We start from the raw sequence: 9896 nt of genomic DNA, 5'->3' as shown, positions 1-9896 counted from the left end.
AGACAAGCAGGAATGTTCTTTTTGGAGAGTAGTGGCTTTCTCCTTGCAACCCTGTCATGCACACCATTGTTGTTCAGTGTTCTCCTGATGGTGGACTCATGAACATTAACATTAGCCAATGTGAGAGAGGCCTTCAGTTGCTTAGAAGTTACCCTGGGGTCCTTTGTGACCTTGCCGACTATTACACACCTTGCTCTTGGAGTGATCTTTGTTGGTCGACCACTCCTGGGGAGGGTCACAATGGTCTTGAATTTCCTCCATTTGTACACAATCTGTCTGACTGTGGACTGGTGGAGTCCAAACTCTTTAGAGATGGTTTTGTAACCTTTTCCAGCCTGATGAGCATCAAAAACGCTTTTTCTAAGGTCCTTATACACCTCCTTTGTTCGTGCCATGATACACTTCCACAAACATGTGTTGTGATGATCAAACTTTGATAGAGCCCTGTTCTTTAAATAAAACAGGGTGCCCACTCACACCTGATTGTCATCCCATTGATTGAAAACACCTGACTCTAATTTCACCTTCAAATTAACTGCTAATCCTAGAGGTTCACATACTTTTGTCACTCACAGATATGTAATATTGGATCATTTTCCTCAATAAATAAATGACCAAGTATAATATTTTTGTCTCATTTGTTTAACTGGGTTCTCTTTATCTCCTTTTAGGACTTGTGTGAAAATCTGATGATGTTTTAGGTCACATTTATGCAGAAATATAGACAATTCTAAAGGGTTCACAAACATTCAAGCATCATTGTATGTTCACCTGTTTCTCTATTTCCCACCAGCCTCCCAAAACAAGCAGGAAAGTGGACTGACTCGGCTAAATTCCTCATAGGTGTGAATGAGTCTGTAAATGTGTCTGCATGGTGCTCTGGGATGGACTGAATTCTTCCACCTGATGCCTAACGTTCCAGGGATAGGCTCTGGATGCATCATGACCCTGACCAAGATAAAACAGGTACTTAATATGAATAAATGAATGAATTAATTAATAAGAAATGTGGAGACAAAACTTACTACTCATATTACCACATGTGTACAGATGTACATATCACCGCAGCATGTACAGATTCAGGATTGTCAAAACAATGGGGGCAGATGAATCTGCTGAAGTCTATCCAGCAGCTGGAGAAAAATAACAGAGTATCATGATCACCTCCCGAGAGTGAGAGACAGTTTGCATAGTGGGGAGCAGGAACAGTGTTGCACAGCCTTGTTCCCAAAGCCTCTAGCAGTGCCTGAATAATTGATGCAGTGCTGGGAATATAGAGAGTAGGCAGAACCTGTAACACATGTCATGATCAGTTGCATAACTTTTAGATCTTTGTTATAAAATGTTATCATGTTTACACTGACAGAATCTACGTAAAGCGTTGCTTGATATTGTCCTGCAATATCATCATAATTCATTAATTCAGTGTATAGCTACCAGTAGGTGGGCTATACTGTAGTTCAAAAAAGGCAAAAGCAAATATGGGTGGACTCTATATGAAGTACAGCTACATGACTGAGGCTTCCTGAAATATATTACCAGAGATTTAAGACACAACATAAATTACAAGTTTCATAACTTATGCACGTTTGTTCTGCAGAAAGTTGCATATGAAATTAGCTGTCTAAATGTTTCTCAGTACAACCACAAGAACCTATCTCACTTACATTGTTCCCATGAGTGAATAATTACAAAGGAAGTAAAGTACTGAATTTCATAGTTACTTCTGAAATTTGGAGACTCAACAGAAAGTTTTAAGTTTTATGATGAAGTATATAATGATGTAACCAAATATGAATACATTGTTCAAAATGCACCAATAATGTGCTCTAAACAGATACAAATATAAATATAAAAAAGAGGTACACTATTGTTTTAGAAGTCTTGACCGAAAGGTTCACAGGATTGGGACTGAAATCCTGCAGGATGTAATTTTTATTTTTATATAGATGTGAGCTTGCAGTTAGCATTGCTGCATGATGCGTCACAGTGTTCATTCAGTCATCCTTAGTAACTGTCTGGTCAGGGCTGCGGTGACTTAAATTGAGCTACTAGAGTTTGTTTATAGTGAGGGAAATATAAGCAACTAAATTTGTTAGTAGAAAATTGGTAGTTAGTAGTAGATAGTAGAAAATCTCATCAGCAGGTACAAATAAAAATGGTTATTGTGCAAGCATGATTAAAAAATGCCCCAAACACATCTCTAATTGAGACCAATCACGAACTTGAGTGATGTTGCTGAGGTCGAGGAACTGTCAGAATTCAGTGTTTCTGGGGGCAGTGGTGGTAAAATTCATACTTTAAAAAAAGACTCTGATGCCATGCACATTTTGGGTTAAACCCGAATACAGATACAAATATTTTGAGTTTAAAACCATAATTCAAGGCATTATCAGAACCGTGACAGGCCTATTGGAGCAATTAAAGCCCTGTACTAATAACCAAATGTTGGTGAGTTCAAAACCCAAGAGTTCTTATCCCGTGAACAAGCTGTATCCTTGAACTCAATATTTTCCCACTGGGAACTTGCATAAAACTCTGGCAAAATAGTCAATTAAATTACAAATTAACACATTAAGTAAGTAAGACATCAACAAGTAAGTGAATTATTTCAAATGTGTGTCCTTCATGTACTTCAGTTTCATCCCTTCTCCCAAAAATATGCTGGTATTTGGACTGGCTACTCTAAATTACCTTAAGGTGCGTGTAACAGGGCTTTACTGTACATTAGCACCCGCCCACCTGCCAAATGCAGGTAAAATTCGGCTTTGGCGGGTAATGACTTTAGTCCCACTAGCCACTTTGGCGGGTGGTTTATTCTGTGGTATGACAATATATTTTAATTGTAGTTTTCCCTGAAGGCATCTGATATAATAAATGCATTGCAATGTAATATTACGCGCCTACAACTCCCATGAGCACCTGCATAAACATTCTGACAACATGTTAGAATTGTTTAGAACGTTCGTTAACGTCTCGGATAAAATCGGTGGTATGGTAACCTGCGGTTAATGAATGAAGCAACAAAGTTGCTGACAACTGACAAGCGCACAATGTGGCGGCGTATAGCTGGAGTTTCAAACCCTGCTGCTCAGGGAAAAAGGGGCAGCATTTTAAAATCACCGAGGTCCGTGATCCACAAAGAGCGTGCCGAAAAATGTTCGACATATTTAAATGAGAGGGGTGAATTACACATCACACAAGAGATCTATTCCTGAAATTACTTTTAATGGTGTTTGAACTGAATATCATCAGTTTTGAAAAAAAAAATCATGTATGTGGCAAGAGTAAGAATAATTTAAGCCTGTTTAATGGTTTGATCTGGCCCAAGCAATGAGGACAAAAGATACCCTCACCATGTAGCCTATGGAACTAAGATACATTAACAATCTGGCATCCGTTACACCTACACACACACACACACAAAAAAAAAAAAAAAAAAAATCAGTATACACCACCATGTTTTAGGCAAAGGTACCCAAGGCAAACATAAGTTGAAACTTTCCACTCTATTGCTTTGGCTTATCGAATGATTTATTTTTAAAATCACAAACAAGGCAGGCTACAACTGCGCTGCTTCGAAAATATAAATTGAACAGCTTGATGAAAATGTGCTGATGGTTCCCATGGAAACCCTGTGTCTCCTGCATTGCGTTCCCTCCGCCAAGTCGTGTGCTCATTCGCGTTTGTGTTCTTGGTCTCAGAGCCGCGCGCACCAAACACACACAGAAGACAGAATCAGCGTTTAACATAATTAACAATGCACTTTTTACGGAGACGTTTTAATTTTATTCTTTATTTTTTTTATCCAGTTGAATATTTAGCGTACAAATGTATTTTCAGCTCTTAAAAATGACCGAGGTCCGGACTGCGGGGGCCTCATAGCTAGCTGCGGCCATGGAGATGAACAAGACGCTAATAGGAAGATAAGACAGTTCAATGACAAATGGAAGTTAGGGCGAGATTGGCTAGTTCATAGCAAAACCAAAAATACCATGTACTGTGAAGACTGTAGAAAGTCTGGCAAAGACAGGCACCAGTAATTTTAAACTCGAAACTATAAAGGACCACGAAAAGTCAAATGCACACATCGGTACTATAACATCAAAACAGGCGAAGACGGCTGGTTCGCTACAGGACAGCATTGCTTTCAGTCCCTGGCTGTCATGAAGTTGGCTGAGCTGGAGAGGATGGAGCTGCTGTTTAGAAACGTTCACGTGATTGGAAAGAAGTTGATCCTGGCCCAGCTATCAACTTATGGCCTGCTGGAAGCCTCAGGTCACGAAGACCATTTTTCATGGACCATTCAGACTCATCTGATGATGAATGTAATGAGGACATTTAATGTCTCTTTAATTTATTTAATGTCTCATTTAATGTTACACACACACACACACACACACACACACACACACACACACACACACACACACACACACACACACTATTAATAGATAATACATAATATACATAATACTTGATAATACACACAATACTTGCATATCAAAACATCAAATGTTTTTCAATTATAAATGTTTTGAATTGGACTTTTAATATTAGAATCAGTTCAGTTGTACTGAATGTTATTTTTCATATTATACAATATTTCATATTGTAAGGGGCTTGAATTTGAGTTCAATAAACAGAATACTCTGTTTATATTTTTGTATGGACTGGTTGCATGTTTTCATATAGGGAGCTACCTTAACAGCACTATTGAGTGCTACTGTAGAGATACATTATACGCTGCCATTCATAATTAAATCTAGATCTTCCGAACTTTAACGTATCATGGTGAAGAAAAAACTGCAATTTCCTGGCAACAAAATTGTGGCTAGTGAAAAGGCTGAATGGCTAGTGACTCGGGAAAACCACTAGCCACAGTGGCCGGTGAGCAAAAAAGTTAATGTAAAGCCCTGCCGTGTGTGTGTGATACCCTTTAATGGACTGGCGTATCCTTGCCTTGCACCCAATGTTAGGATAGGCTGCTCAGGATAAAGAGGTTATTGAAGATAAATAAATGTAAAAGAATAATTTGTCATTGTTTTTCATCCCAACAAACCCAAAACATGGCTTGTAGCTTTCCAGATCAACAGTGATCATCATTCACTCATTACTCATGTCTTCTGCTCTCGTTGTTTCAGGCTCTTTCCTGATGCATACGAGACTCCTGTCCTGCTATATTACCTTCTGCTGAGATCAGCTTTAGGGAATGCACCACTGTCATCTACATAATTTCCACTCAGACTGTGTAGTTTCACATTGACAAGCTTTCCTAATGGCATACACTTTGAGGCTGAGGCTAAGCACCTCACTCACATTGTATCTGTCTCTAATTTTCTATAAATCAAGACTGTAAATTTTACTTATACTAAAAAACACATGTACAGCAGTTCAGTATCAGTCCTTTCTAATCAAAGTCAGTAATTTGGCTCATAAGCCAATTAATATAAATCATAATATGTAAGATAATTTCAAGGCAATAGACCTGAAGTACACTATATGGCCAAATGTTTGTGGATACCTGACCATCACACACATTTGTAAGTCACACCATTTGCTGTTATAAAATGCTTCACTCTTCTGAGAAGGCTTTCCACTAGCTGTGTGGCTGTGGGGATTTGCTCATTCAGCCACAAGAGTATTAATGAGGTCAGGCTCTGATGTTGGCTGTGGAAACCTGGGGCTCTGTCAGTGTTCCAATTCATTCCAAAGGTGTTCAATGGGGCTGAGATCAGGGCTCTGTGCAGGCCTCTCGCTTTGTGCGCAAGGGCATTGTCATTCTGGAAAATGTTTGGACCCCTTAGTTCCAGTGATTGGAAATTGTAATGCTACAGCATACAGACACATCATATACAATTGCATGCTTCCAGTTTTGTGGTAAAAGTTGGGGGACAGCACATATGGGTGTGGTGATCAGGTGTCCACAAACTTTTTGCCACACAGTGTCCTTTGTACTGTAGCCATACTAGCAGGAATTAATGATCATGTATCTATGCACTATGCAAAAATAGTATTAAAAATGTTTTGTTCCAGGTATTTTAAGCCTTGAATCCTATAAAATAAATCAGAAAATATAAACCCAAATCAGAAAAAGTTGGGACAGTATGGAAAATGCAAATACAAAAGAAAACAGTGATATCTAAATGTACTTTGACTCATATTTCATCGCAGACAGTATGAACCCAAAATATTTCATGTTTTGTCTGGTCAACTTCATTTCATTTGTTAACATACATCCATTCCTGTGTTTCAGGCATGCAACACATTCCAAAAAAGTTGGGAAAGGGGGCAATTTAGGGCTAGTAATAAGGTAAAACAATGAAATAATGATCTGCTTTGAAACAGATGATTATAATCATGATTTGGTACAAAATCAGTATCCAGCAAAAGCATAGCTTTTGAGGAGCAAAGATGGGCCAAGAATCTCCAGTTTTTCAACAAATGCATGAAAAAATTATTGAAATTTTTAAAAACAATATTCCTCAAAGAAAGACAGGAAGGGATTTGGATATTTCACCCTCAAAATTGTGAATTTTCACAATTCAAGGAATCTGGAGGAATTTTATTACATAAAGGGCAAGGGCGCAAGCCCAAGCTGAACACCTGTGAACTCCGACCCCTCAGACGGCACTGCATCAAGAATGGTCATTCCTCTACAGCTGAATGGGCTCATGGCCACATGGGCTTAGGATTACTTTGGCACACCTTTGTCAAGCTCGACAATATGAAGTTACATCCACAAAGGAAAAAGGAAGCCTTATGTTAACTGTGTCCAGAAGCACCATCAGCTTTTCTGGGCTCAGAGGCATCTAGGATGGACCATCACACAGTGGAAATGTGTATTATGGTCAGACAAATCAGTATTCCAGGTCTTTTTTTTTTTTAAAGAAATGGATGCCGTGCGCTTTGGACTAAAGATGAAAAGGACTGTCCAGACTGTTACCAGCAATAAGTCCAAAAGCCAGGGTCTGTCATGGTATGGGGTTGTCAGTGCCCTTTGTAAAGGTAACTTACATTTTTGTGATAGCAGCATAAACGCCATCATTGAAATTACATTGAAATTTTGGAACAACATATTCTTCCTTCAAGACAGCATCTTTTCCAGGATATTTCAACAAGACGATGCAAAACCATATTCTGCACATGTTCCAAAGGCATGGCTATGGAAAAAGAGGGTGTCTGTCCTCTCTGTTCCAATTGAGAATGTGTGGTGAATTTTGCAATGAAAAATATGACATTGATAACCCTCTACTGTCGCATATCTTACGACCTGTTTGCAGGAAGAATGGGACAAAATAACACCTGAAATGTTTCATCACTTGGTGTCTTCAGTCCCTAAATATCTTTTAAGTGTTGTGAGAAGGAATAGCAACATTAGAAAGTGGTAAATGCTTTTACTGTCCCAACTTTGTTTGAAATACAGTATGTTGAAAGAATCAGAACTGAAATGTTTATTTTTAAAAACAATAAAATTCATGAGGTAAAACATCAAAATGTGCTGTTGTATTGTTTTGAGTGAAATACAGGTCAATGATTATTTAAAAATCCTTGTTTTCAGTTTTAATTTCAACATACCATCCCAACTTTTTCAGATTTGGGGTTTTAAAATTTTGGCTAGAATGATCTTTCAAAGTTGTCCTTAACCGAACTAGCTGAATGGTGTGTGGACTCCTTGTTGGCCTGAAAGGTACATCAAAATAAGGACATATCAGTGTTCACTCATGGTTGGTTCAATTAAGTGTTTTCTCATCCTTACTTTATAATTCTTTAAATAACTGGAATAAAAGTAACCCAATTTCACTGCAAATATCTAATGTTGGTCTGTGTTTAATCTGGTCTTTGGTGGGTTTTTTTGGTTCCTTATTAGTGTAAGAGTTTGGTCTATTACGTAATTTTATCTTTATTGGTAGACTTCTCTTAGGGAGTCATTTTGTGGGTTGTTTAGGGATACCTTCTTAAATATGATTATGTAGTACAGTATATTGTTTTGTTTTACATAGAGTGGCTGAAGGCAGGGAGGTTGTGAGCCACATCTACACTTTTATATGCAGCTTATGTAAACAGGCCATAAGAAGCATTTTGAAGAGGAATATAAATTGCTACCTTACATCAAATCATCTTTAGAAGGTGGTGTAGTGAACCTTGCCCCACAGCAAGAAGGTTCTGGGTTCAAGCGGGGGCCTTTCTGTGCAGAGTTTGCATGTTCTCCCTGTGTCTTCGTGGGTTTCCTCCGGGTGCTCTGGTTCCCCCCCCACAGTCCAAAGACATGCAGTTGGGTTAACTGGCTACTCTAAATTGTCCATAGGTATGAATGGTTGTTTCCCAAGCCTGGAAATGGGATGGTTGCAGCAGGAACGGAATCTGGCATAAAACTATGCTCCAATTAATATGACGTGGATCAATACACATGGCAGTGACCCTACATACAAAAGTGGAATAAGCTGGAGGAAGTGAGATCAAATTGTCTTTAGAAAGTATTCAGATAATGGAGTCTGTTTAAAAAAAATGGTAGTGAAATCCCTTTCAAAGGCAGACTAAAAAAGAAATGTTTCTTTTGCAGTGAGATAAGTCTAGTTATACACTGAAAATGAATAATTCAAGAAAGCAAATTCTTACATTATATTATATAAGTCTGAGGTCAGATAAAAACTTGATGACTCCAAATGCAAGAAACAAAGTGCAAAATGCATGTGTACTGTAGTTAAAGAATTCCTTGAAGTGGGAAATTTCTTAAGATTAGGCAAACAGATGCTCCTAAAACATAACAGTATCTGAATGTAATCCTGATTAAAAATAAGGCTTGTAATATAGGGTGTAATGGCATGTTACTTCCTGAAGAGGGTGCATTATGCAGTTCAATAGGGCAGACATAGACTAAAAATAATGGACAAAGCCTCTGTGACGCCACTCGCGGAATTTCCGAAGACCGGGTTTGAAGCTCATATAAGGAGGCTACGGATGTCGCGCCATCTTGGCAGTGCCTGACTCCACCTAACTCCTGGCTAGTCCATAAATAGAGAAAGGGGCGGGGATAGTGAAGCCTGGCTGCTGGAATAGTTCAGCTGGAACAACTCCTAACCTTGAAGTTAACAAGCTAGTTATGCAAGCTAGCCAACAAGCTACTGGCTAAACTAAAAGAAGCCGCTCCATAAGATGCAGACCATAACCTCTATGGCCGGTTTACCAAAAAAAAAAAAAGGGTGTGTAACCGTCTGATAACATATTTGATCAAGGAGTGTCATCTTTTCAATTTTAATTCTTGTTAATAATTCATCTCATCTCATTATCTCTCGCCGCTTTATCCTGTTCTACAGGGTCGCAGGGAAGCTGGAGCCTATCCCAGCTGACTACAGGCGAAAGGCGGGGTACACCCTGGACAAGTCGCCAGGTCATCACAGGGCTGACACATACGTAGACACAGACAACCATTCACACTCTCATTCACACCTACGGTCAATTTAGAGTCACCAGTTAACCTAACCTGCATGTCTTTGGACTTTGGGGGAAACCGGAGCAGCCGGAGGAAACCCATGCGGACACGGGGAGAACATGCAAACTCCACACAGAAAGGCCCTCGCCGGTCACGGGGCTCGAACCCGGACCTTCTTGCTGTGAGGCGACAGCGCTAACCACTACACCACCGTGCTGCCCTTGTTAATAATTATATTAATAATTGTTAATAAAAATAACATTAGCAATAATATTTCCCCCTGATAGCTTAGATAACTAACGTTAGCTTGGTTAATAGCTAGCTTGCTAACAATATAGCTAGCTAGGAGTGGCTGAGGTCGATAGCAGCTACTGTAAGATGATCAGTCTATGATGATCACATAGCACAGTGAATTTGATATGAAACAATTGATTGGACACGCGATTTAGTTAACAGGGCTCAA

This window comes from Neoarius graeffei, chromosome 15 (genome assembly GCF_027579695.1).
Source record: "Neoarius graeffei isolate fNeoGra1 chromosome 15, fNeoGra1.pri, whole genome shotgun sequence".
Lineage (NCBI taxonomy): Eukaryota > Metazoa > Chordata > Actinopteri > Siluriformes > Ariidae > Neoarius > Neoarius graeffei.
The sequence above is the reverse complement of the archived record's forward strand: the minus strand, read 5'-3'. Positions refer to the sequence as shown.